At 36.5% G+C, this 7,745-nt stretch overlaps 1 non-coding gene across 1 annotated transcript; it reads right to left on the minus strand.

The window, feature by feature from the left end:
- Window positions 1-6,150: 6,150 nt before the first annotated feature.
- TRNAG-GCC (transfer RNA glycine (anticodon GCC)) lies at window positions 6,151-6,221 on the minus strand. Its single transcript has one exon. It is a non-coding gene; the product is annotated as a tRNA-Gly (tRNA).
- Between the last annotated feature and the right edge of the window lie 1,524 nt (window positions 6,222-7,745).

A 7,745-nucleotide genomic window follows, 5' to 3' on the forward strand; every position in this document is an offset into this window, starting at 1 on the left:
AATTTAAAGAGGGGAACAATAGTCTACATAAGGCACTTTCATTAATACATTAGGGAGGGGTAACCGAATTCATTATAATGGTCACAATAGAGATATTTCCTTTCAATATATGGAGAAATAACAAGTTAAACAAGTATATAACTTGATGTTTGATTTATTTTATTTTGAATAGGCGATCTTATTTCGTTTTCTGTCTATTGTATCGTACGATAGACTGATCAACACTGCATAATAATAATAATAATAATAATAATAATATGTTACAGGGTAGTAATGAGAATTTGCACTGCATGTAGAAACACATTTTTGTTTATCTTTTTTGTTATAATCATCTATAAGAATATAAATGGGAATAGAAATCCCGGAATTAGTTTAGTGGTTTATTCTTTCCGAACGTGTCGTTCAAAAAAAAAAAAAAAAAAAAAAAGTTGACTGGTCGATAGCTAATTGGATTTTTTTTTTCTCGTGGCTCATAACTCTTATAAACCTATCAAATTAAAGATAGTCACTGCACAGACGATAATGACACAGTCGCAAAGAGGACTGATCGCAAACCGCACAGAATCGAGTTGCTCAACTGCCTCATCTCAGAGCTACGATAAATTAAGTTAAAATTACAAATCACTTTCGTACAGCGCATATCCTTTAGTAGTGTTCCAGCACAGTCCACCTCAAATTTTTATTTTATACCCCCGCCATTTTTTTTGGAAGAAGTCTGACAACTTCAATTTGTAAGGTCTTGCGAAGAAGCCCGCTTAGTTATTCGATTTCTGTAGGCGAAACACATAACCGCGGCTGAAATTCACCGTCAGCTGGTAGAGGTTTACGGAGAAACTGTAATGTCTTGTCAGCATGTCGCAGAATGGTGTAGAAAGTTTGCGGCTGGTAGAGAGAACGTCTGCGACGAGGAGCGCAGCGGACGACCCAGCACGGCATCAATAGACCACTACTCTGTTGAAGCAGTTTCGCTGGTACATCAACGACCACCCTTCCTACAGGCTGAACCTCGCTCCACGCAAATTTTCACCTGTCCTCGTACTTGAAAGAGCACCTAGGAGGTCGACGCTTCGCTTCAGACGAGGAGGGAATCTTCAAACTCATCCCACGATGCGACAGATGCCTCAGCCGATATGAAGACTATGTTGAAAAGTAACCTAATGTATGCACTATCTGTTGGCTTTACTCCTTGTATGAAACCATGTATACACGTTTCGCTGTAGGCTTTGTAACCTTACTTTTTGTTCACTCCTCGTATTTCCAATTATGTCGAACATGTTGAGTAAATTGCGAAAATATATTAGTAACTTATATTATTTGTAGCTTAACTGTGACAAGATATTATTACATTACAGGGTGGACTATTTATCTTTTATACACCCTTGTAACTTACAAGCTAATGGACAAAAAATTGCTGAAGTTTTGCACCATGCAAAAATCGCAGTGCAGACATTCTTTGGTGTACTCTGTGATATCACAAGGTTAATAGTATTGCCAACCCAACATAAAGTTGTATTTTTATGTTCCTTCTCCCCCCATCATTTCTAACACACATTCATTTCTCGCTCGATCCTACTAATTCTTTCTATTCATCTTCACACTTTTCATTTCGAAAGCTTCCTGTCGCTTTGCTTCATTTTTGCCCATGTTTCTGCCCCATACAGCACAATACTTCAGACGCAGCATTTTATGATCTTTTTCGCAACTTTTTATTCAAGGTCCCACAAAGCAGACTTCTCTTCCTCCTAAAGGCTTCTTTTGCCGTTCCTGTCCTTGCTTTTATTGCACGTTCGCACTTCATATCATCACTAATAATACTCCCCAGGTATTAAAACCTGGTTTATTTTCTTTCCTCCTGTTTTTATATTTGACATTGAGCGCTTTGTTCCAATCACCATGGCTTTTGTCTTTCTAGCATTTATTTTCATCTCATATTCTTCACAGCTCTTCCTCAAGTTTTCTAACATCTTATAGATTTTCTTTTCAGATTTCGCTATAAGTACCATAACATCTGCAAACCATATATATTTTATCATTTTACCTCTTACCGAAATGCCGTCTTGATTATGAAGGCTCTTTTTCACTCTCTTCTAGATAGATATTAAATAATGCTGGTGAGAGACAGCATCCCTGTGGAACTCCCCTTGCAATTGCACTTTCCTCTGTCATTTCCTTCCGTATTCTTGCACGTTGTTAGTTCATATACGTTTCTTATTAGTCTTCGATCAAGCATTGCGGGCTCCGCGAACAGAATGGCATGTATTAGTAACAAAATTTAGTCAGAAAAATAAACACACTGCTGAACAAGACTGCACTTATTTAATATAAAAACACATTTACACGTGACGTTTCGATCTTCTAGCCAAGATCCTCATCAGACGTACACTGAGTGATACAAAAAATTACTCAAGTATATATACACAATTCATCTCCCTATCTGCTCTCTCATTGGCCCGTTCAAACAGCCAATCAGAAGCGTGGAAATCTATCTGAACTGACCAATGGGACAACATAACATTCTACCAGAAAGAAACAACAAGGAGCAAGCAACCATTGAATACATTAATTCATATACATTTTTCTGTATTTATCAATAATATTTCTCCATTCTTTATTAATGCTGATACCTTTGGTCCAATTCATTAAGTTTACATCCTCTTCCTTTTCTATCCACCAGGCCTCTTTCCACTTTCTCGGCCACAATCTTTTTTCCCCAATCTTTCTCGGCCACAAAAGAAAAGGGACATGATGTGAACTGGGAAGAAGTGATTGTGCTGGAACGGGAATCATGGACATAGCGACTCCTATCAAGTTTAACACCGCCGAAACAATGACTAGTAAAGGACTACTAGTCATCAGTACTTTGTCTCCGAGGTAATAATTCGCCAGCAACTAGAACCACATCAGGGTCGGAGCTGGGCAGCAGTCAATAGCATGGAAACGGAAGCTTCATCCTTATCAGAACATACCAGGTATGTGTCAGAGAAATCTGTTTGTGCTAGGCTTACCAAGTGCATAAGATAATTCATTCACAGACACATAAATTCACATTAAAAATTAACTCTATTAAAGCTCTTTTTAAGTTTGATATGTGAGATTTAATTATTGTACCTCTCGCTATACACCCCATATTACAACCTAAAATTAGAACAATCTCATATAACAACAATACTTCGTGATCTTCCGAATTACTTCCGAAGAGCTGCGCTGAGAGATTATTTGCTAAAGCACACTTTAACTTGCGGTTGCGGTGTCGTATAGGTCTACAGCATAACTTCTCCCAAAGCGACTCAGTTTTGGTAGTATTTTCGGCCCAGCGAGAAAGCACAAGTAGTTAGAAAAGTTATACTGCACCCTCTCGAACGCAGCTCACCATCAGTTTTGGTGCAGCGAGAAACACACACAAACGCTCCCTCTCAAAGTACTGTACATTACAGTAACACGCGCTGATCAAGGGCAGGCAAATTTACCCTGCGTCTGGAGATGAAGAGGTATCGCGTTTGGTAAAACATACGCGGAACATTCTTTTGTGTTTTGGGATGACAAACGGAATAAAAAAAGAAGAGTTCTTAGCTAGGACTTTCAGTTTCAAAATGAAAATGAAATGAAATCTTCCAGTTTAACGTCCCACGATTATGCCCTTTAGGCTAACGGAGACAGATGATCAAGGCATGTGAATGATGATGGAATGAGGTTGCGAGAGGAAATGGGAGATTTCGAGAAAACCCGCGGACACGATGTTATATACCACAAACTTATTTGACCGGGGTTCGAACCAGGGACCCTACGTATCGGAGGTAAGCGCTCTACCATTGAGAAGCCATGTCCCCTTCTCAGATTTTCAGAGTAAAATACCTGGCTACCTTATGAAAATTTACAGTACAATCATAGTTATTCCCTGTTTTTTGTTGAAATATCAGAATTAATTAAATAATATAGCAACACTCACCAAAAGTAATGGACAAAGAGCTGAGCATCAATGACCAATAAAAGCAGTAGCTTTTTTTTTGGGGGGGGGGGAATATATCACGCGAAAGATATTAGCTTATGCTTTGGAGAAAACCAACTGAGACTTTTGGAGCACAATTGAAAATATACATTAAAGCAGTGGCGTAGGGAGGGGGGGCGGAGGGCCCCCCCCCAAAGGGGTCCGACAATGCACTTTGGTACTTTGATGTTTGTAATTTTTTATATATTTTTATGTTTATATATTTTTTTGTTTGTAATTTTTCTATATGTACCTATAACAGCACTTGCCCCCCCCAAACACACATCCTGGCTACGCTACTGCATTAAAGGAATTTAGTAGCTCGGGAGGAAACCCCTCTCCCTCGTTTTATTTAATGTAAAATCAGATTAATTATTTGTAACAATATATTTCTGCGAACTGTTTCTACATAAGTAAAACACGTAAAAGATGTAGACTCTAAGGTATAGTTTTTGTTAAATCGATCTATTATAATTTATATTGTAGAAGTAATAAATGGACATCTGAAAAGGGAAAAAGTCAATACACAAGTGTGTGTGAGTGTATAGGTGTATGGAAGACAGGAATGTGTGTAGCAAAAAAAAAAAATAAATAAATAAATAAAAAATAAAATAAAATAAATAAAATAAAATAAAAAAAAATAAAAAAATAAAAATAAAAAAAATAAAATAAAAATAAAGTGTGATAGTAGATTAGAGCTCATTAATCAATTTCTGGTCCGTTTGGTTAGTTTATATTGAAAAAAAAAAAAAAAACTGGGAACACGACAAGAAGTGATGTTTTGTTGAATCGCGATGCTTTATGTTTATCGCTATCCTTTACAAATGCAATAACTAATCGATTTCTACGCTCAAGGTTTTGAGAAAGACAACATGATTGACTGCAGAACGGAGAATGCTTGTGAAAGGACACATTACATCTTTTGATAAGAGACAGAAGACATATCTATAGAGCTATAGCCATACTTGATTTGTTCACACAAAAAATAATAATATAAGAGAGATTACTTATCACTAGATTCTGAATTTTGCTCATCTGACGAAGTAGCAGTGTCGCGGTACAGCACGTAAAGGAATTTGGTTTCTCAGATTGTACACAACGTGAGAATTGAAGTTTAAAGTTTTCGCTCACTCCCCGCCCCATTCCCCACTCAAAAGTTTACATGTAGTAGGATGAGCGAACAATTGAGAAGATAAAACATTTATCGAGCACAAAATCGTTTAGTTTCATTTTAGCATTATACTATTACACGAACAGAGTAGTATTTTTGCATCCTGAACATTATATTAACCCGCTAATCTTAATAGCACTGCGGCTAGTCTATCAAGCAACTATGGTATTCACAATAATTAACTCCCACAAGAAGACATGGCGAACCGAATTCTGGTTACCCATATCTTGGAATCAACTGGATGGATCACGCCCATCAACGAACTCGGTTCATATATTTTGACCCTCTATTTCCCGGCCAAAATAGATGATTCATCAAATAGTACTTGAGGTTATTTTAATCTCCCGAACAGATACACAAAATATATATACAAAGGAGATTTTTGTTAAACTTTATCCGATAATACTACTACTAATAATAATAAACAAGACGAGACATATAAATTAATAGACTCTGTTGAACAGAACAAAATGGTATGAGTAAGGTAAAATTTTCATGCGTAGTCTTGTGTATTGTTGTGCAACTGCCTATATATATATATTTTAACCTCAAAGAATGTTTTTCAAGCTTTCCTGGCAGTAATAAATTGTTGGATAGACGATGGTCGATTGTCGGGAGGCCAACATGCACTTCAAATCAGCAACGCCAATTTCTGCATAACTTTGGTGAGAATACGTTCAGGCATGTGTTTCTCGTTGTCAGATATCTAACCAAATGTATCCCGATGCTGGAGATGAAAGCATAATTTTTCAGGAGGGGAAGATCCCCAAGGATCGGTTCCCGTGCATTAAATTACATTGGACCAGTGTATTTGCAATTGTAAATTCAAAATCATACCGACTATGCCTACTTAAGGCTTACTAAGTGGTTGCGTAGAGATATTGCTATTATGTTAAATTCATAAATGAAATGTGGATGAAAGTAGAATTAGTAGTATTATATAATTGAATATATGTAATTGCAAATACACTTAACACAAAATAAAATGTAGGATTGCATCGGCCGGGAATCGAACCCGGGCCGCCCGCGTGGCAGGCGAGCATTCTACCACTGAACCACCGATGCTCTACGGCATATGTTTGGTTTTACGCTTTTTCGGCGAAGAGCAAAGCAGACCTCATGCATAAAGTGAAAGTATCTTTGATGAAAGTGGAATAGAACAGCTCCGTAAAGAATGAATACCATGTGAAAAGTTCCTATTGATCCGGAATTGTCACAAGAACAGCAATGTTGCAACTACTTCAGCTACAGAACCGAATAATCCGTGACAGTTCCGCATTTCGTATCAAATATATATCACCCATTGTCACGTAATGTATACACGATCTAATCTACTTCGTTTATCTTTTCATTAAAAAACAAAAAAAAAAAAAAAAACTCTGGAGTAAAATAAGTGATAAACCTGGTAAATATTATTGACTTATTGTAAATGCAATTTTCATAATCTCTTTTCATAACTTAAAAATTAGAGTTTTATACAAAGTGACCCAAAAAATGTACACACTCTTTGAATGATTGTAACCAGGGGTATAGTCAAGGGGTCCCATAGGGGCCAGGTCCCCCCAAATGATTTCCTTCCCCCCCAAATGACCAACTTTTAAAACATCATCGTAAGATTACCTCGTTTCAGTCACTTAAAAATAACAAAGTTTACATATAATTAATAATTTACTGTAAAATAGTATGGAAAAATACTATTTTACCATACCAATCGAAAAATAGTATGGTATCTCTTCCTTACACCGATCGGAAAATAGTATGGTATACTTTTTCTTTTGACAGCAGATTACACAATTTACTGCTATTTATATTTGACAGTTTGAAAACAAATGTTTTAACAAGGTACTATAAATACTACCATACAACAATGGTACTAAACTGATTTGTAAGTAGGCCTGCATTACCTTTTTTGTATGCTGTAACTAACGTTTTTAAAAAATATATATTTATATCATGGAAAATTTGGTGAAAACAACGTTATTCGGTTTTTCAGTTTGGATTCCAATTAATCGGTAATTTTCAATTATTTTTACGTCACCATCCCGCTTAGGAGTACTAATGGGGACTAAAATTTGGATTTAAATGGCATCGGAAGTGCCATTGTTCATATCAGCCACCCCGAAAACTATGGATTCGACATTAATATTGGTCATTTTTGATCATTTTTACATATTTTCCCCTTCTCTTCAAAGTGCACCTTCAAAGTAAAGCGATAAAATCCATCCCAGGCCCGAAACTCATCTATGTTGAAAATTTGATCGTGATCGGTAGGGTTGTTCAAGAGTTAACTTACAAATGTAGTCACTTTCATTATATATATATATAGATAGATAGATAAATAGATAGATTTTTCCATTATTTTGGAAAGTTGTGAACTATAGCCTATATAAATTGAATCATACAGTAGGGATCCAAGATGCACTAAACACAGCATAACTGATGAGGAACTCTGTGTGTATTGCAATACAATAAAACTCCGTTTTGTGGCTATCGCAGCATTGCATTTACGACACACGCTTTTCTGGAGTTAGGTGTTAGTGATAGTAACCACCGCTTTAAAATTCCTTCCCGTTCCCACTCGTATTACTA

Source organism: Thermobia domestica, chromosome 18, assembly GCF_964235325.1.
Source record: "Thermobia domestica chromosome 18, izTheDome1.hap1.1, whole genome shotgun sequence".
NCBI classification, from domain to species: Eukaryota; Metazoa; Arthropoda; class Insecta; order Zygentoma; family Lepismatidae; genus Thermobia; species Thermobia domestica.